This window comes from Coenobita brevimanus, chromosome 66, assembly GCF_032717465.1.
Source record: "Coenobita brevimanus isolate Jiangsu-jjx chromosome 66, ASM3271746v2, whole genome shotgun sequence".
NCBI lineage: Eukaryota > Metazoa > Arthropoda > Malacostraca > Decapoda > Coenobitidae > Coenobita > Coenobita brevimanus.
The window spans coordinates 27,335,879-27,355,975 of record NC_137019.1 but is presented as its reverse complement, the minus strand read 5'-3'; positions in this window follow the sequence as shown (position 1 = coordinate 27,355,975).

Sequence of the window (20,097 nt, the reverse complement as noted above, 5' to 3'; positions counted from 1 at the left end):
CTTGTGTATAGGCGATTCCCTCGTCCGTAATGGATTGTATTTTATCTTTTACTTTGGTTTTGCTTCTGATGCAGCTGCAAAATAGCTTCGGCTGATCACTGCTTTTATTTATGATATCCATCTCAAACTGTTTTTGGGCTTCCCTCCTTATTCTTGTATAATCGTTTCTTGCCTGTTTATAGTTGTTATATGCCTTTCCGATTTCTCTTCCATTCTATGTAGTAATGCTCTTAAACTCTGAATTGTACTCTCCGCCAGGTCCTCATATTCGCCTCTTTCCCATGTGTTTGATCTGGGCGGCATGTACAAATTGGCTACAATTACTTTCCCTTCAGATGTATTGATCTCTATTGCGATCAGTTCTACTTGTGAGAGTATATCTAGTTCTATTTCTTTGACTTTCAGATTTTTCTTAGTTAATATTATAATTCCTCCTTCTTTTTTTAAGTTTCTATCTCTTCTCCATATATTATGTTCCTCTAAGTTTAGTATGTCATTTGATATCCTTGGTGTTAATTTTGTTTCAGTTAGGCATATTATATGTAGTTCATTTTCTCTGACATAATCATTCATCTCTAATAATTTAGTTACCATTCCATCCACAATTGAGTACATCAACTTAATCATCTTGTTTATATACTTGTCATGACATGGTTCTACTACCTTCCTCCTTTTTATTTCCTCCTGTTTATGTACCACTTTCGTACCTGCAATCCTATTACTTTGTAAAAAAAAAATGTATTCTTCTCCTCTTCTGATCTTCCCTCATTTTTTGTTTTTGCTTCCTCCCTCTTCCCTTTCAGTAATTCCAGTTCCTCTTGTGTTAGGCAACTTTTTATACATACATTTTTGAACTCCTCTTTTTCTGCAAGATTCTTTGCATTTTTTAGTATCTCCTCCACGGTGTTTACACTCTGGAAGGTTACCATTAGAGGTCTTGACTTGCTTCTCTCGTATTTCCCTAACCTTTTGTGTTCCTCTATGTCTATACTACAGATTTCCTCTGATACTTCTTTCAACAAGCTCATTACATTTGCCAGCTCCTTTTTGTCTCTTGAGATCTTGTTTTTTACTTCTTCCTCTTCTATACCAGTGATTAGTATAGATTTGTTGATATCTACTGAATCTCTGACTAACTTTGGATTGTTTTGGATTATTCTTTTCACTTCCTTTTTGATGCTTTTTTTTTCTACCCTTGTTTCTAAGTCTTTCTTTACTTTCACCATTTCAGCATACGTGGTTTCCACATCATTTTTGTAGCTTTGCACAGCTTCATTCATCTGTGTTATCTTCTCCTCAATATCACTGCTCTGGTCTATCAGACTGCTTACTTGCCTAATTGTCTCTGTATCATTTTTTAACTCTTCCATAATACTCTCGTGGTTGACTACTGTACTTGCCATTTCACTCATTTTCCTCCTAAGTGTACTCACTTCCACTGTTAGTTCATCTATGGTTGTGTCTTTCTTGTTGACCTCCCTTCCTAATATTTCTATTTCTTCCTTTTGCAAGTGCATCTGCTTCTTTATTTCATCAATCTCATTCTGAAAAACCATCTCCAGTCTGTGTACACGCTCCACCAGTTTTTTGCCTCCATTTCAACCAGTTCTTGGTAGAAATCATCATCCTGCTTTCTACCTTTATCCCTTTTCTTTTCTAAATTTGCTTTACTAAAGTATGTGGCCATTTTGCAATACTAAAAGCACAGAGTACTTACAATCCGTGGGGCAGTTGCAGTCTAAACAATCAGCTGACTGAGCGCATTCTTTCGCTAGTTTGTTCTCTTTTCTGTTTGAACAAGTCTTGCTTATATTTATTTATTTATTTTTTTTTTAATAATAGAAAACCATTTAGTCTAACCTGGTACAGAGCTTGACTCATATAAAGATAGTAATTTAGGTAATGCCACTGGCCAAGCTGGCTCGGTATGGAGCCCTGTCGGCCCGCGTCCGCTCTCCTTGGTGCCTCCTCGGTGTGTGTGTGTGTGTGTGTGTGTGTGTGTGTATTTACCTAATTGTGATATACAGGAAATGAGCTACACTCATGGGGTCCCGTCTGTGTTTCTCAATAAGTCAAATTTAGCTTTAAACTCGTTTACGTTTTTAGACTGGACAATCTCTTTGTCCAGGTTATTCCACAGGTCTATACATATATAAGGAAAACTATATTTCTTGATATCCTTCAAGCAGCTTGGCTTCCTCAGCTTCATCCCGTGTCCTCTTGTTACTCTCTTATCCTATAAAAACAGATCTTCTTTGTCAATTTTATCTAATCCCATCATGGTCCTGAACACTGCAATCATGTCGCCTCTCTTTCTCCTTTCTTCTAAGGAAGGCAAATCCAGCTTTTCCAGCCTCTCTCTATACGACAGATCTGCCAGACTGGGGACCATCTTGGTTGCTGTTCTTTGTATTCTCTCAATCTTGTTTATATTTCTTTTTGTGTGGGGACCACACTACTGCTGCATATTCCAACCTGGGGCGAATCATGGCCACTATCAATTTGTTCAACTCCTCATCCATATAATGAAAAGCTACACTTATATTAGTCAGGAGTTTATACGTCTCTCTAACTGTCTTGTTAATGTGTTTTTCAGGTGACCAAATCTTTCTCTTCTCTCGCTTCTGTGATTGGTTCATTACCCATCAAATAATTCAATGATGGCCTCTTGGTACTTTTACCCATGTCCAATACAGTAAAAGTCCTATTATTCGGCTGCTGATTATTCGGTAGATCCGACATTTCGGCAGTTTTGAGAAACAGTCCCATTTACGAAAATCTTTGATTGTTCGGCAGATGTCCGGAATCATCTCGGCAGTCCAGGAAATGTTATCTGTGACTTGTAGGCCTGTTTCATTACACTTCTGTATGTTCACCAATTTCTATATTTTTTCAGATTCAGGTATAGTACTGTAGTGATCACAATATTGCACAGTATCATACAGTACAGTAAACACCCCCTCCAAATTAACGAGCGTTACGTTCCAAGCCCCCTCACTAATTCTTGAAATTCGTTCATTCTTGATGCCTTCCAGAAAGTGACATTTACCGGTAATTGCATAGCCCATGAACCACTGATACATCATTACCCATAAATAAATGGTGCTTGTTAAATCAGTTTCCCCATTGTTTTTAGCTGTATGGCTGTGACATCTCTAGTATTTTTATTCCTCAGCATAATGGTGGAAGGGACTGTCCTGTTTAACTAAACCTAACATAACCGTGTTTAACTGTACCTAATAATTTAACCAAACCTAACCTAACCTAAAGTCGGAAAAATACTTAAAAATAAACTGGAAGAATATGAATTGCTAAGGTCTCTCTGATGAAAGTTAAATGTACATTTAGTGCTCATTCTTTTGTTCGTTTTTGTGTTTCATGTGAAAGAGAGAGTATTGATGCAAACAGTAATGTATCCCATTAACCCCTAAATAACCTCCGACACTGAACAACCCTTTACAGTACCGATGTCAGTGATGTCAAGTTAGTGTGAGCTATAAAGAAAGCTGAACAATTATGGGGAGGGAACGAAGGTCACTGGTATGTTTACACGACTCTACGCTACGATTCCAAGCAGCCAGGCGGTCGGTTAATCTCAGATGTTTTCGCCCATTTGGTAAATGCCCCGTAACTTTATCAATTTTTCCCCCGACTCATAGCGAATCATAGCATGGGTTTAGGAAGCTAAATAACACATTGCTAGGTGAGCCAGACGATTATCTTCACATCTTTAAGAAAAACAAATTGATGTCAGAAGAATGGACGAAATTTACTCTACATACTCAGAGAGGGATTAAATTTCTTCAATTTTCTTAAAGATGTGAAGATAATCGTCTGCTGCACCTAACAATGTGTTATTTAGCTTCTTAAACCCATGCTATGATTCACGGGAGAAGTTACAGAGTTTCGGTGCATTTACCAAATGGGCGAAAACATCTGAGATTAACTGACCCTCTGACTGCTTGGAATCATATCACAGAGTCGTGTAAACATACCAGTGACCTTCGTTCCCTTCCAATAATTGTTCACAGTTTTTTCATAGCTCACTAACTCAACATCACTGACATCGGTACTGTAAAGGGTTGTTCAATGTCGGAGGTTTTTAAGGGGTTAATGGAATACATTATTGTTTCCATCAATACTCTCTCTTTCACAAGTAGAAAAAAAAAAAAAAAAAAAATGAACAAAAGAATGAACACTAAATGTAAGTTTAACTTTCATCAGAAAGACCTTACCAATTCATATTCATTCACTTTATTTTATGCAATTTTCAGACTATTTTATTTTGTGTTTCGAAAAAGTACTGTATACAGCACTCACTCCAAACATATTTGTAGTAATTTAAGTAGTCATGAGTTCACCAATTCAAGTTCTGTACTGAGGTGGTAGGTAATATTCCGTATCCTGTAAAACAATTAACTCTAAGCCCTTGACCACCCTGTTTGGGATACATGGCGTCTGGCAATGAATGAAAAAAAATGAATTTCGGTCATCCAGGAAGTGTTATCTGATGTGTATGCCTACTGTGTCATTACATTTGTATATGTTCACTAATTTATATATATATATATATATATATATATATATATATATATATATATATATATACTTATATATATAACTTAGTGCCGCTGAGCGTGTATGTGAGTGAGGTGGAGGGGGGAAGAGGGAGGGGGAGGCCGAGGATGAGATGGCGGGATGGGGTGGAGAGGTAAATGCGAGCGGGGGGTATGAGTTGGGAGCAGGGCAGTGAAATGGCGGGAGACAGGGCGACCTGGAGGCTATTTGTTTGTGGCCACCCCAAACGGGATTGAGGCGTCTGGCAATAGACAGATATATATATATATATATATATATATATATATATATATATATAATATATATTATATAAATATATATATATATATATATATATATATATATATATATATATATATATATATATATTTCAGATTCAGGTATAGGACTGTATTGATTGCAGTATTGTACAGTATACAGTACTCTCTCCTAACACAGTTGTAATACCATAAGTGGTGATGACAGTGTTCACCAATATATTTAAGGTACTGAGTGGGTAGGTTTTTGATTATTCGGCAAATCCAATATCTCGGCATCATCCCAGTCCCATAGATGCCGAATAATGGGACTTTTACTGTACTTTACATTTCTTTGCATTGATAGAAGAGTGAGCGAAGAGTTCTGGACAAATGTGGAAGTGTGCATGGAAAAGTTTGGAAGGAATGAGAGAGTGTTTCTGATTGGTGATATGAATGGTAAAGTTGGTAATGTGAAGGTGGATGGAATAGTTGGTGAGTGGGGTGTGCCTGCTGCGATAGATGAGAATGGGAGTGCGTTAGTGGACATTTGTGCTGGGAGGGGGTTGGTGATAGCCAATACCCTCTTCAGGCATAAAATGATCCACAGGTATACATGGCGAGTGATGAGAAGGGTGGGTGGTGAACTGAATGAAAGGAAGGCAATGATTGATTATGTGTGTGTGGATGAAAGGATGCGAAGATGTGTAAAGGATGCAAGAGTGTATAGAGGTTGGGGGAGTGGACTTTCTGACCACTACTTGGTGGTGGCCAGAATTAGAATGCAAGTAAGATGGAGGAATAGAAGAAGGGAAAGACGAGAGGAAGGAGTAGTTGCAAGGAGAGTGGAAAGGTTACAAGAGGATGAGAAAAAGGCAGAGTATAAGAGAGAAGTGGAGGAACGATTGGGCAAATATGAATTGGAGCAGATGGGAGACGTGGAAGGTGTGTGTAGAATATTTACAGAAGAAATATGTGCAGCATGTGATGTGGTGTGTGGAAGGAAGAGAAGACGGAGGGGGGTGCAAGGAACAGCGTGGTGGACTGAAGAGGTGAGACAGGCTGTGGCACAAAAGAAGAAAGCATACAATGAATGGAGGAGAAATAGGGGCGTGGAAGAAGTTGAGAGGCGGAAGAGAGAGTTATATGTGGAAAGAGAGAGAGAGGTGAAAAGATTAGTAAGAGAGAGTAAGAAGAGAGTGGATGAGGAATTTGGAAGGAATTTGAGTGTAAAGTGGAGGGACTGTAAGAAAATGTTCTAGAGAGAAGTGAAAAGAGTAAGACAGGGTGGAAGTGAAGTTAGCAGGGGAGTGAAAGATAAAAATGGTAGATTACTAGTGGAGAAGGGAGAAAAAGTGAGCAGATGGAGAGAACACTTTAAGGAATTGTTGAACGTAGAGGATGGAAGTAATGTGAGTATAAGTGGCTGGGGAATGGCTGGGAGAAGGAGGGAGGTGAGAAGACAGGAAGAAATCAGTAGGATAGAAGTTGTGGAAGCAATGAAGAAAGTTAAATCGGGGAAAGCCCCAGGAATTGATGGAGTGTGTGGTGAAATGCTGAAGCATGGGGGAGAGATAGTAGTAGAATGGATGTGGAAGATGTGCAGATTGGCCTGGGAGGAAGGTAGAGTCCCGGAGGATTGAAAGTCAGGTGTAATTATTCCCTTGTACAAAGGAAAAGGGGAAAAAGAAGTGTCTGGTAATCATAGGGGCATTTGTCTTCTTAGTACCGTAAAACGCCATAACTTCGGACGGCGTCCAAACTTCGGACATTTCGCAAAAAAATGTAATAATTCAAGTTTATTGGAAGAGAGTGCGATATTTGCAAAAAATAATGATGTGGGTAGGTAGGGTAATCATCTAAGACTATTATGTATTAATCCTATTAAACTAGCTTGAATATGTGTGGGTGAAAAAAATTCGTGAATCCATTGGAAAAAATAACTGAATTTTCTTACCCTGCAAAACTTTGTTCACACAGAACAAACAGTTTCAATTGTAAAAAAGTGAACAGTACGATTATATGTAGAAAAGTGCTGTAAGTACTGGGAAGTAAACTGTTTCAAAATATATGCATGGATAATCTTGCTATGTCTGCTTTGATGAATACTTCTTTATTTTGCAGAAAAAATTCCTAACTTCGGACAGACAAATTATTTGAGCCAAATAAAGTCCAAACTTCGGACAGACAATAATATTAATGGTAAAGTGATGCTAATTATATAAACAGAAAAACATGGCTAAAACAGCGAAATCTCCTATAAAGAGGAAAAGAGCCTACACAAGTAAAGTGTCCAAAAGTGCCCTGGAAAAGGCTAAAGATGACATAAATAACAAGAACATGAGTGTGCGCAAAGCAGCTGAAAAATATAAATTAAAAAAGAGCACATTACATGATTACCTGATACAAAAACATTGCAAACAAGTGGGACATAATACTTCACTGAGCCATGATGAAGAGTTACTGGTGTGTCAGAGAATCCTCACATTGGCAGAATGGGGATTCCCACTCGACAATTTGGACTTGAGGATGTTAGTGAAAGCATATTTAGACAAACGAGGGGTTGTTGTGTCACGATTCAGCAACAATGTACCTGGTGTTAAATGGGCCCATTCCTTCTTCAAGCGCCACAAACAAACCCTTAGTAGACGATTGTCCCAGAATATAAAGACTGACAGAGCCAGAGTGACAAGAGCCATGCTAGCCGAGTTCTACAGTAACCTGAAAAAATCACTAGAAGGTGTGCCTCCAGAGAACATAATAAATTTTGATGAGACCAATCTTACTGATGATCCAGGTAAAAAGAAAGTCATAGTGAGGCGGGGCACTAAATATCCAGAGAGAATCATGAACTCAACAAAATCCTCAATATCTATTATGTTCTCTGGAACTGCATTTGGTGTGTTACTCCCTCAATATGTGGTGTATAAAGCTATCCATCTTTACGATACATGGACTGAAGGGGGCCCTCCTGGAACACTATACAATAGGGTAGGTCCCCCAGTGGATGGTTCGACTCGTGTTCATTCGATGACTGGTTCCACAAAATTATCCTCCCCTATGCTAAACGCAAGACAGGTAGAGTCGTCATTATAGGAGACAACTTGGCAAGCCATGTATCACCCAGTGTTATTGAGTCATGTGAGAAACATAATATCTCCTTTCTTCTCTTACCACCTAACTCCACACACTTGACACAACCTCTCGATGTTGCCGTGTTCCGGCCTCTAAAAGTGCACTGGCGTAAGATCCTCGAGAACTTCAAGAAAACTACTGTTGGTAGGCTGAGTGCTTCATTAGCTAAAGACTGCTTCCCAGCACTACTGACCGAACTGGTGGATAAAGTTAAAGGGACCATTGCTGACAACCTACGTAGTGGGTTTAGGAAGTGCGGCATTTATCCTCTTGATCCACAGAAATCCATCTCAAGACTTCCAGAAGATTCAATCCAAGATACAGCTGATACTGGTACACCAGGACCATCTACCAGTACTGCCTTAGACAGCTCAGTGTTGGAATTGTTGAAGGACATGAGGCATGGAACCAGTCAGTCAAGCTCAAGTCCAGCTATAGCGAAACCAAGGCGAAAGAAAAGGTTGAATGTGTCACCGGGCATGAGTATTACTACAAGGGCACTACAAAATGAAACAGAGAGCCAGCATGAAGAGTGTGAAGTTGATGATCCACAACCCCAGCCACTGCAGCCACAAGAGGATACAGCAGAGATAGCAGCACAGCCTTCCACTTCCACATCTGCACCCAACCATGAAGCACAAGCATCTCCCCTGACAGTCACCTCTACCCAGATTATTGGGGATAAAGTTGTTCCCTCAGATTGGGTAGTTGTGAGGGTTCCCTTTGATACCAAAGACAGATATAGGCATTATATTGCTATCATTGTTAAGGTAAAACCAGAAATACATGTCAGGTTTCTCAAACACGTTCAGGGTACACCTCACACATTTGTATACCCAGTGGTTGATGACAGCAGTGACAGTGTGTGTGTGTGTGTGTGTGTGTGTGTGTGTGTGTGTGTGTGTGTGTGTGTGTGTGTGTGTGTGTGTGTGTGTGTGTGTGTGTGTGTGTCTTTAGAACCTGTAAGAAATGTTCAACATCATATTATGTTATTTCGGTATGCATTTGTTGAGTCAATGAGGTAGATACTTGATAATTAAGTGAAGTTTTGTTTAGGAAAATGAGGACAGTTCTTCTTACAGTTTTGGGTATATGCAGTGCATTTTTATTTTATTTTTTCATCTCAAAAAGTTCGTGAATAGTTCTTAGTTCTATTTACGGCCAGAATACCTCACTACAATGTGACATGATGCAATTTAATGTGATATGAAATTACGAGCTCCAAAAAGAAGATATTTTGGGATACTTCTCTATATATATGTATAACTGGTCACGAGTGCCCAATATTTTTTTTTACATTTTTTAAAAACTTCTCAAGTGTCCGAAGTTTGGCCAGTGTGTCCAGAGACAGATCCCATTAACGATTCTCATGTTTAAAGGGAAAATACATGGATGTCCGAAGTTTGGAAGAGCTGTCCGAAGTTAGAAAATTTGTTCCTAACTTCGGACACTTGAAAATGAAAAAAAAAAAGCACAAGTTTAGCTTGGCTAATTTTTTTAAATATATGGATTTAGTAGGTACTCTCCCTGGCTACCACATGACACCAACAGGAATAAAATTGCACCATTCTACAAGGAGTTATTCATTAAAACACATAAAAAATGTCCGAAGTTATGGCGTTTTACGGTATAATAGGAAAAGTGTATGGTAGGATACTTATAGACAGAGTTAGAGAAAGAACAGAGAAATTAGTTGGAGAAGAACAGGGAGGCTTTAGGAAGGGAAGAGGTTGTGTAGATCAGATATTCATTCTTAGATCTTTAGTGGAAAAGTTTCTAGAGAAGGGAAAGAAGTTGTATGCAACTTTCATGGATTTGCAGAAAGCATATGACAGGGTGGATAGACAAGGATTGTGGAAAGTGTTAAGAATATATGGAGTAGATGAGAAGTTGTTGAATGCTGTGAAGAGTATGTACGATGGTGCGAAGGCTACAGTGCGTGTGGATGGTGAACTAAGTGAATTTTTCTCTTTGAAAGTTGGTTTGAAACAGGGATGTGTCATGTCTCCATGGTTGTTCAATCTGTACATGGATGGGGTAATAAAAGAGGTACAAGGTAGGGTAGTGGATGTTGGAGTGGCCCTGGTGAGAGAGGATAGTGTTTGGAAACTCCCTGTACTGTTGTTTGCAGATGATACTGTGTTGTTGAGTGAAGACAAAGGGGAGCTGCAAGGCTTGGTGGATGAGTTTGAGAGAGTGTAAGAAATGGAACCTAAAGGTGAATGTAGGGAAGAGTAAAGTGATGGTCTTTGAGAGAGGTGAAGTTAGTGAATGTACAGCGAGGTTGGATGGTGAGGAATTGGAAAATGTGAGTACGTTTAAGTATTTGGGTAGTGTGATGAGTAAGGATGGAGGTTTGGAGGGTGAAGTGCTTGAAAGGGTACAGGAGGGAAGAAAGGTTACTGGTTCTTTGAAAGCAGCAATAAGAAACAGGGAAGTGAGCATGGAAGTGAAAAAGTTACTAAATGACAGTATTGTGATACCAACTGTAACGTACGGAAGTGAAGCTTGGACATTGTTGGAAGGACACAAGTCAAGAGTGAGAGCAGTGGAAATGAGTTATTTAAGACGAGCCTGTGGAGTCACGTGGAGAGACAGGCTGACAAATGAGGATATAAAGGAGCGTTGTGGTGTGGATGTGGATGTGATAGGAAGCGTTATGAGGAACACACTGAGGTGGTTTGGCCATGTGGAGAGGATGGAGGGTGAAAGACTGACGAAGAGAGTGTATGTGAGTGAGGTGGAGGGGGGAAGAGGGAGGGGGAGGCCGAGGATGAGATGGAGGGATGGGGTGGAGAGATATATGAGAGAGGGGGGTGTGAGTTGGGAGCAGGAGAGTGAACTGGCGGGGGACAGGGCGACTTGGAGGCGATTTGTTTGTGGCCACCCCAAACGGGATTGAGGCGTCTGGCAATAGATAGATAGATAGATAGAATTTCATTTCCGACATCCGGCTCCATTCGAGTATCCTATCCAGATCCTCCTGCAGCATTTTGCAATCCTCCCCAACCTCTACCTTCCTCATGATCTTTGCATCATCAGCAAACAGACTTGCATAACTGTTCACTCCAGCAACCATATCATTTACATAAATCAGGAACATTACCGGCGCCAACACCGAGCCCTGTGGGACTCCACTTGTTACTTCCCTCCATCCAGACATCTTATCCTATATTACTGTCCTCATTTGTCTGTCTCTCAAAAAGTCTCTCATCCATTCCAGGAGGTTCCCCTTCAGTCCTCCTATATGCTCTAGTTTCCACATTAGTCTCTTATGGGGTACCTTGTCAAAGGCCTTCTCCAAATCTAAATACACACAATCCACCCAACCTTCTCTTTCCTGAAGCATGTCAATTGCTCTTGAGTAAAAACTCAACAAGTTGGAAACACATGACCTTCCACTTCTAAATCCAAACGGACTATCAGCCAAAATATTCTTCTCTTCCAGATATTTTATCCATCTATCTTTCAGAATTCTTTCACACAATTTTGCGACCATGCTGGTTAGGGACACTGGTCTATAATTCATGGGTTGTTCCTTGTTTCCTCCCTTATAAATTGGTACCACATTTGCCCTCTTCCATTCTTGAGGCACTTTCCCCTCTTCCAGAGAACACACAATTAAACAGTGAATCTTATCTGCCAGTTGTTCTCTGCATTCCTTCAGAACCCAATTAGAGATTCCATCTGGTCCTGGGGCTTTCCTTACATCTTGAGTTTCTAGTAGTTTATACACTTCCTGTACTTCCACTTTTAAATCTTTTATCACTACATTTCTAGTCACTATCTCCGCTTCCACAAACTCCTTTTCATTAGTGAAAACTGACTGGAAACGTTTGTTCATTATTTCTGCTTGCATTGCCGCATCTTATAGACCTCTCCTTCTACTTTCAGTCTGGTGATTCCTTCCTTTTGTTTCAGTTTACCATTAACAAATCTATAAAACAGTTTGGGTTCATCCTTACATTTGTCTATTATACCTTTCTGAAAATTCCTTTCTTCTCTGCGTATTCATGTGTATTCATTTCTAGTTCTTTTATATTCTTCCTTTGTTCTGTTGTTACCTCTCTTTCTCCAATTGTTCCATGCCGTGTCTCTCTCTTTTTTTGCGATCATACACCTTTTATTAAACCACCCTTTTTTCCTGTTTTCTTTCCCCTTTGCTCTGGGCACAAATTTTTCCAATCCCGAATTATACAGGTCTAGAAAAATATCCCACTTCCTCTGTATCTCTTGTTTCTCTGAATTTTCTCCAATCTGCATTTTCAAAAAATTTTCTCAATCCTGTAAAGTTTGCTTTCCCAAAGGTGTACCTTCCCTGCCTATAAAGCTCATCTCTTGGTTCCACGTTCCCTGTTATCATCTGGAACTCAATGACCACATGATCACTTTTTCCAATAGGACACAGATATCTCAAGGATTCTATTACATCGGGTTCTTTGGTAAACAGTAAGTCTAGTCTTGTTGGTGTGTCCTCACCTCGGAACCGTGTCTCTTCTTTGACCATTGCGTCATCACATTGTTCATTGCTATATTTAATAATATAGTGCCCCACGAATCCTCGCCGCCTCCTGAGTCCCATTCCTCCTAGATCACCTCTTTACAACTGAAGTTACCCATTAAAATTATATTGTTGCTTTTCTTAATCAGTTTCTGTAAATAACATGCCATGTCTGACAGCATTTCCTGGTATTCATCATCACTCCATGCTCTTGTCTTAGATGAAACATACACTACTGCCATATCTCGCTTGTTATTCTCTCCAGTTTCTAATTTCATATTTATCACTTCGGCACTGCCTTCTCCCATTTCCACGGTATCTACATTTATGTTGTTCTTCACTGCTATCATCACTCCTCCTCCCGTTTTTTCTTTTCTGTCTCTTCTCCACAGTTTGTATTTACCATCTCCCATATGAACATCAATATCTTCTCTTAACTTGGTCTCTACAAAGCACATAGCGTCAGGTTCATGTATCTTCAAAAGATCGTTGATTTCTAACCTTGCCGATATTAAACCATCAATGTTAGTAAATGCCACCTTCCAATGATTTTTGATGTTTTTTATACCCTCTTTTCTCCTTCTCTCCGCCAGTACCACCTCCTTAACTTCTGATCCATGACTTTCCAATAAAACACTGTCTTCTCTTCCTCCACTCTCTGTTCGTTTTTTACCTTTGCTTCCTTTACTAAGTCCTTTATTTTATCTCTTTCTTCCTCACTTGCATCTCTCCTTATCCAAACATTTTTAAACCCTTCCTTGTCCGACAGTTTCCATGTTCTACTGATAATTTCATTAACTGTTGCTTGGGACTTAAACTTTACCTTCAATGGCCTTGCCCCTCCTTCCTTGTACTTTCCCAACCCAAACACCTCTTCAATCTCTTCTTGAGCTTCGTTATTTTCCTCCATGACTTTTGATATTATTTCTTTAACCTTACTCAATTCTTCTCTTTCTCTGTCTGATCTTATTGTCATACGTTTTTCTTTAACTCCTGAAATTATTATACATTTTTTCTTATCTGCTACATCTCTAACTAAAGATTCTCTACTTCTGAACACCCTAACCACTTCCCTCTCCACTTTTTCCTTGCTTTGTTGGTCGATAATCTCTCTCAAATATACATTTCCCTCTTCCTGAATTTTCTTCCACCCCTTATATTGCTCCTTGATTTCTTTAATGTGCTTGTCCTGTATTCTTGATTTGGATTCATACTCATCTAGTTTGCTTTTCATCCTGTCCCTTTCCTCTTCCAACCTCTTATTCTCCCTCTTAAGCTGTTTTATTTCATTCGAGGCTGATTCATTGTTCACTTTTAATTCAGTAACTTCCCTTTCTTGTTCGTCACTACGCGTACAAATTTTTTCCAGTGTACTCCATAAACTTTAGATCTCATTTTCCTGCTCTGTGGTCTGTTCCTGTAACTCTTTAATTACTGTCCATACCTTTTTTATCTCCTGGTCATTCCTCTCCGCTGTTTTCTCTACACCTGCTATTCTTGTTTGGTTCAGCTTAATACTTCCTTTTCCCACATCCTCTTCACAGAAGCCCTCAAATTCTTTCTCACTGATCGTAAACAATGCACCGTCCTTTTCCTCCATGATTCAACCATATGGAGACTTTCTGTTTTCACTTTATCTTGTCCCTTTTATGACCGAAACTGCGTTTTTTTTTTTTATTACTGTCCGACGGGACCACCACTCATGCACTCATTAACACAATCACAATTAGGCTCAGCTCCCTTTCGTCGGTGATTCAGCGATTATTTCCCGACGATACTGGAAAAGGTCCATCTCTGTCGGTGACCCGTGTGTGTGTGTGTGTGTGTGTGTGTGTGTGTGTGTGTGTGTGTGTGTTTTATGTGAGGAAGAAGGAACCAAAGGCTAGAAGCCCGCAAAACAGTTCCTTTTAAGAAAAAACAAAAACAATACAAAAGAGAGCCAAATTCAAGATCTGTTCATGTCGAAATGCCTGGACACACAATGTTTGAAAGACTGGAGATCATAGGAAGGAAATACAGACAGAGGGAGACAGCTCCAGAGCTGACCTGTTGCATAAATGAGGGAATGGGAGTAACGGTTAACGCTTGCATTAGAAAGTTGGACAGAAAAGGGAAGGGGGTTTATTGCTAGACAGTTGCTACGCACCAGTTGTAGAGATGAAGGGATGCAACCAGACAGTTCAGAGGAGCAGTGACCATGGATGTAGCGATTGAAAAGAGATAAAGAGGAAACAGTGCAGCAAAGAGACAGAGGTTGAAGGGAGCCAGTAAGAGGAAGAGAATGATACAAAAAGCCTTTGACTCCACCATATTAAGAAGAGCTGTATGTGGGGAGCCTCCCCACACATGAAAGTTGTACTCCACACAGGGACAAATAAATCCTGTGTATAAAGTCAACAACTGTGCAAGGGTGTAGAAGATACGGAGTCGGCTTAACACACCTAATCTCTTGGAAGCAGATTTCACCTGAGATGTAATATGATCTTTCCAAGATAAAACCCGAGTGAATGAAACCCCAAGCACGTTCAAGGATGATGCTGGATTGAGCTGGATATTATTAAACATTAGCGGGTACTCCTATGGAAGATTTTGTCGGGTTGATAGGTGTAAAAACTGATTCTTTGATGCATTAGATTATTGTTACCCCAGTCAGACATACGAGCTGGGTCAGTCATTAGGAGTGCCATAGCCTTATCCCTTGTTTGTTGAAGTAACTGCTGGGATGGGCGTTGCGGGAACCGAATGGAAAGGTGAAGGGTGGAATCATCAGCGTATGAGTGGATAGGGTTAGATGTACAGCTTAGAAGATCATTGATGAATTAAAGGAAAAGAGTTGGTGATAGGACAGAGCCCTCAGGAACACTACTGTTGATAGATCTAGAAGAAGAACGATGGCCGTCTACAACAGCGGCTATAGAACGACTAGAAAGGAAGCTGAAGATGAAGGCACAGATAGAAGGATAGAGACCATAAGAGGGCAGTTTGGAAGTTAAAGATCTATGCCAGACTCGATCGAAAGCCTTTAAGATGTTAAGTGCAATAGCAAAGCTTTCGCCAAAGTCCCGAAAGGAGGATGACCAAGAGTCTGAGTGGTAGGTGAGAAGATCGCCAGTGACGCGTCCCTGACGGAACCCATACTGACGATCAGAAAGAAGGTTGTGATAGGAAAGATGCTTTAACATTTTTCTGCTAAGAATAGACTCGAAAACTTTTGAGACACAGGATGTTAAAACAATTGGATGATAGTTAAAGGGTTGGGAATAGTCATCCTTCTTTGGGACTGGCTGAATGAGAGCAAACTTCCAACAAGAAGGAGAGGTACAAGTTGAAAGACAAAGGTGAAAGAGTTTACCTGGGCAGGGTGTAAGCACAGAAGCACAGTTCTTGAGGACAACAGGAGGGACTCCATCAGGCCCATATGCCTTATTAGTACTGAGACCAGTGATGGCAGAAAATACATCAACTGAAGAAATTTTAATGTCAGCCATGAAGTCAGAGGGGGGAAGTGATGGAGGAATAGTACTAGAATCATCTAAGGTGGAACCGGAGGAGAAAGTCTGAGAGAAGAGATCTGCTTTATCAGTAGAAAAAATATTACAAAGCCATCAGAGTAGAAAAGAGGAGGGAAGGATGATGAGGTAAAGTTGTTAGAAAGGTTTTTGGCAAGGTGCCAGAAAGAGCAGTAAGAATTCAAGTAGGAGAGTTGAGAGCATTTAGTACGGATGAAATTACTTTTAGCAGTGCAAAGAACTGACTTAGCACGATTCTGAACAGAAACATAAAAATTATGTGATTCAGAGGTGGGTTGGCTCTGGTACCTTTTATAGGCCCTCTCCTTGTTGCGGACAGCATTAGAACAAGTGTGATTAAACCAAGGCTTTCTTGCATTAGTCAAAGGATATGAGAAAGGAATATATGCTTCCATGCCCTTGAGAATAACCTCTGTAATGTGCAAGGCACACTCAGATGGCTCCTGGCCATGGAAGCAATAATCATTCCAGGGAAAATCGAAGAAGTACTGCCTGAGGCCCTCACAATCTGCAGCTACAAAGTGCCACAGTCGCCATTTCTTTGGAGGATCCACGGGTCGTGCCGGAGCGACAGGACAGGTTAAGGTAATAAGGTTGTGATTGGAGGAGCCCAAGGGAGAGAAAAGATTAACAGTGTAAGCAGAAGGATTAGTTATAAGGAAGAGGTCAAGTATGTTGGAGCTCTCTCCAAGGCAGTCAGGGATACGGGTAGGGTGCTGTACAAGCTGCTCTAGGTCATTAAGGATAGAAAAGATGTAGACTTGTTCACCAGGTGGATCAGTGAAAGGAGAGGAGAGCCAAAGGTGGTGGTGAACATTGAAATCTCCTAGAATGGAGATTTCAGAGAAAGAAGAAATGGACAGAATGTGTTCCATTGTAGAAGTCAGATAGTCAAAGAATTTTTGATAGTACAATGAGGGGATAAGTAAACACGCAGATATATTTAGTCACAGAATGACAAGAAAGCCGAAGCCAGAAAGTAGACAATTCAGAAGAATCAAGTTCAGGAACATGAATGCAAGATAAGTTGTTGCGTACATATACACAACAGCCACCTTTTGGCTTAGAAATGAGCATAAAGTAGTGTGGGTTGCTAAGTCCCTGTTGTCTGGAGGGGTTTATGTATATATAAAGATATATACTGTATGCTTTTGCATATAGCTAAATGTGTTGCAGTTGGGAATTGTGTGAGTTTAAATGAGGTTTAAATTTGATATTAAGAATTAAATTAATTGCAAATACAAAGGCTGTTTGCGTATCCTTCTTTGTACATTCTGGTATGTCATTTGTAGAGTTAGTTTGAAGAACCAAGAGACAACCACTTTGAGGTGACAGAGAGATGAGTCTCAGTAAGGATAAGGTGAGGTTTAGAGGAGGAGAGGTGATGTTCAACAGAAAGTTACACAAAAGGCCGTGAATGTCGCAGAAATGAAGAAGTGCGTCATACTGTGGTTCCAGGCATCTCGTTTGGTCATCACCAGGATAGGGGAAAACGGTGGGGGCTTTGATGGTCCGTCCCCCAGGGACTCTGAGGCTTTGTGAAGGTACACCATTATTGTAAAATGTTGAAAAGGAAGTGAAGTATGTAACATGCCTGTAGTTTGGTGCTGACAGCTAGAGAAACTTGTATTGGGCAGCATGCTGGCCTACTCTCTGTGTTACTGGAACACTGAAAAATTTCTGCAAAGGGGATGGCCAGGAGCTAGTCCCGAGGGCTGATGAAATGGGAGCTTCAGTTCACCCTGTCATCAGCTTTTCATCCAACCTGGGAGTATCACCCTGTCTGACAGTTGCTACAGTCTACTTAACCATCTTAAGATTTCACAGAAATATTCTAGCTTTTTTTAAAATGTTTATTTATTTATTTATTTGTTTCCTCTACACCAGGAAACCATTTATTACGCTGGGTGGTAACCATATAACCAAATTTTGGCGCCTGGTGATTTAGTGGGTAATTATTTTGCTCCAATCAGATTGAGCCGGTGAAGGTTTATATCCAAGGGGTGATTGGGGTTTATTGCTCACGTAATGCCACTCAGGGATGAGTGAGGTTGGTCACTCTCATCTTAAATGTCAAGACCAACTGCCTAGCCCCGGATTTCTACGCTCCTCATGGGGCAACGTAGGACTGGATGATTGATGGATGGATTATTTATTTTTTGAGTTAGATAAGTTATTTGATATTCTGCGTCAGGTGTTAGGTAAGATCTTTAATATTTTGAGATGAGTCGAAGATATGTTACTTTCTAATGTAGCATCATTGTCTTTCTTGGAGACATAACATCTGGAAGGAACTGAGTCAGGGTTCTTTATTCCTATCAACAGGAGTGTCAGATATGGCTTATAATTCTGTAAAAAAAATCTAAAATTTTAATAACACCTCTTGGGCCAAAATGTGCTGATGGTAACAAACTCAGGCTCTGGCAGTAAAAGAGTTAACTTGAAACAGAGTACATCTCAGCATTACATGCCTTGGTATCCTCGTATGGATAGGTTCATAACTTTCTCTTATCTAGCATTGACATTCACATATGCCTTTGATACTGGTACTCTTTAATTTTTAACATGAATGGTAGGTGGGTTTGGAAAAGATGTGACTTTTCATATAAATCTGTTAAGATTCAAATGTGCTGATTTCTGTTATGCAAAATATTTACTGTCTGAAAGGCTGGAAGTATGCATGGTAAAAGCACTGCATGCAGTGTTTTACAGGACATAGCAGTCATTCCTGCATATGATAATGCAGTAAATAATCAATAATCAATTATTAAATCATACCAAATATCTCTGTAGTTATGTGCAATATACCATTTGTGAACATTACTCTCCTAAGCTCAGGCATTAATTTAAGTGTAAAAAAACAAAAATGAAATGCTGAGACTGTTTCTAATCATATCTGGTACATAAAAGTAGGCTGAGGCATTAAGAAAAAAAATAATAAAAAAAAATAATGGCTGCTTGTTTCTAACCATGTCTGTTATGTAAAAGCAGTCTAATAATTTTTTCACTGATGTTCTCCTTTATTCCACTCATGACAAAAAGAGGCATTTTTTTTACATCGCTAGGACACAATACCATACCACATTTAACATACTAATGCACTTTGGCCTCAGTGAATGGTAACATGCTTGGCTATGTCCTTTTTGGTTTTAAACAGTTTGCCACATTCATCACATTTGAATTTCTTCACTTCAGAATGAACATGTAAGTGCTGGGTAAGGTGGCTTTTCAAAGTGAAGTCCTTACCACACTCATCACACCTGAACTTCTTCACTCCTGAATGAACAAGTAGGTGCCGTGTGAGGCCGACTTTTTGACTGAACTGCTTACCACACTCATCACACTTGAATTTCTTCACTCCTAAATGAGTCAGGAGGTGCTTTGTGAGAGAAAAATTAAAAGTAAATAATTTACCACATTCATCACATTTGAACTTCTTTACTCCTGAATGAATTAATAGGTGGCTATTGAGTTTACCTTGTGTATAAAATAGCTTATCACATTCATCACATTTGTATTTCTTTACTCCTGAATGAATTAATGAATGTTTTTTAAGATCACCTTTAAGAGCAAACAGTTTTCCACATTCATCACACTCAAATTTTTTCACTCCTGAATGAATCTGTATGTGACGATTGAGATCACCTTTTCTCCCTAGCAGTTTTCCACATTCATTACATTGAAACTTTTTCACTCCTGAATGAACAACTATATGCTGGGTAAGGTGGCTTTTACATGCAAACAGTTTACCACATTCTAAACATTTGAAGTTCGCAACTTCGGATGAGAGCGTGCTTGTGTCTTCAACAATCCCAACATTGATAAACATTTCCTTATGCACCTCATACTCCACTTTCACATCTGGCTCTTTCTGAATTACCTCCATTATACAATCCCCTTTAGCACTTAATGCCTTCCAAACTTAGTCAACTCTGTACTCTGCTTGACTCCACTACTAGCCCAACTATCCACCACAAATATGGTCAATGACCAACAATGATGGCAGGTAAAATGTGTTCCCATTAATACTAAACAATATCTGTCAACAGACAGTAGTACTGAACTATAATATTTAGCATACACATTATTACTACTACTACACATATTTTGTTAACAC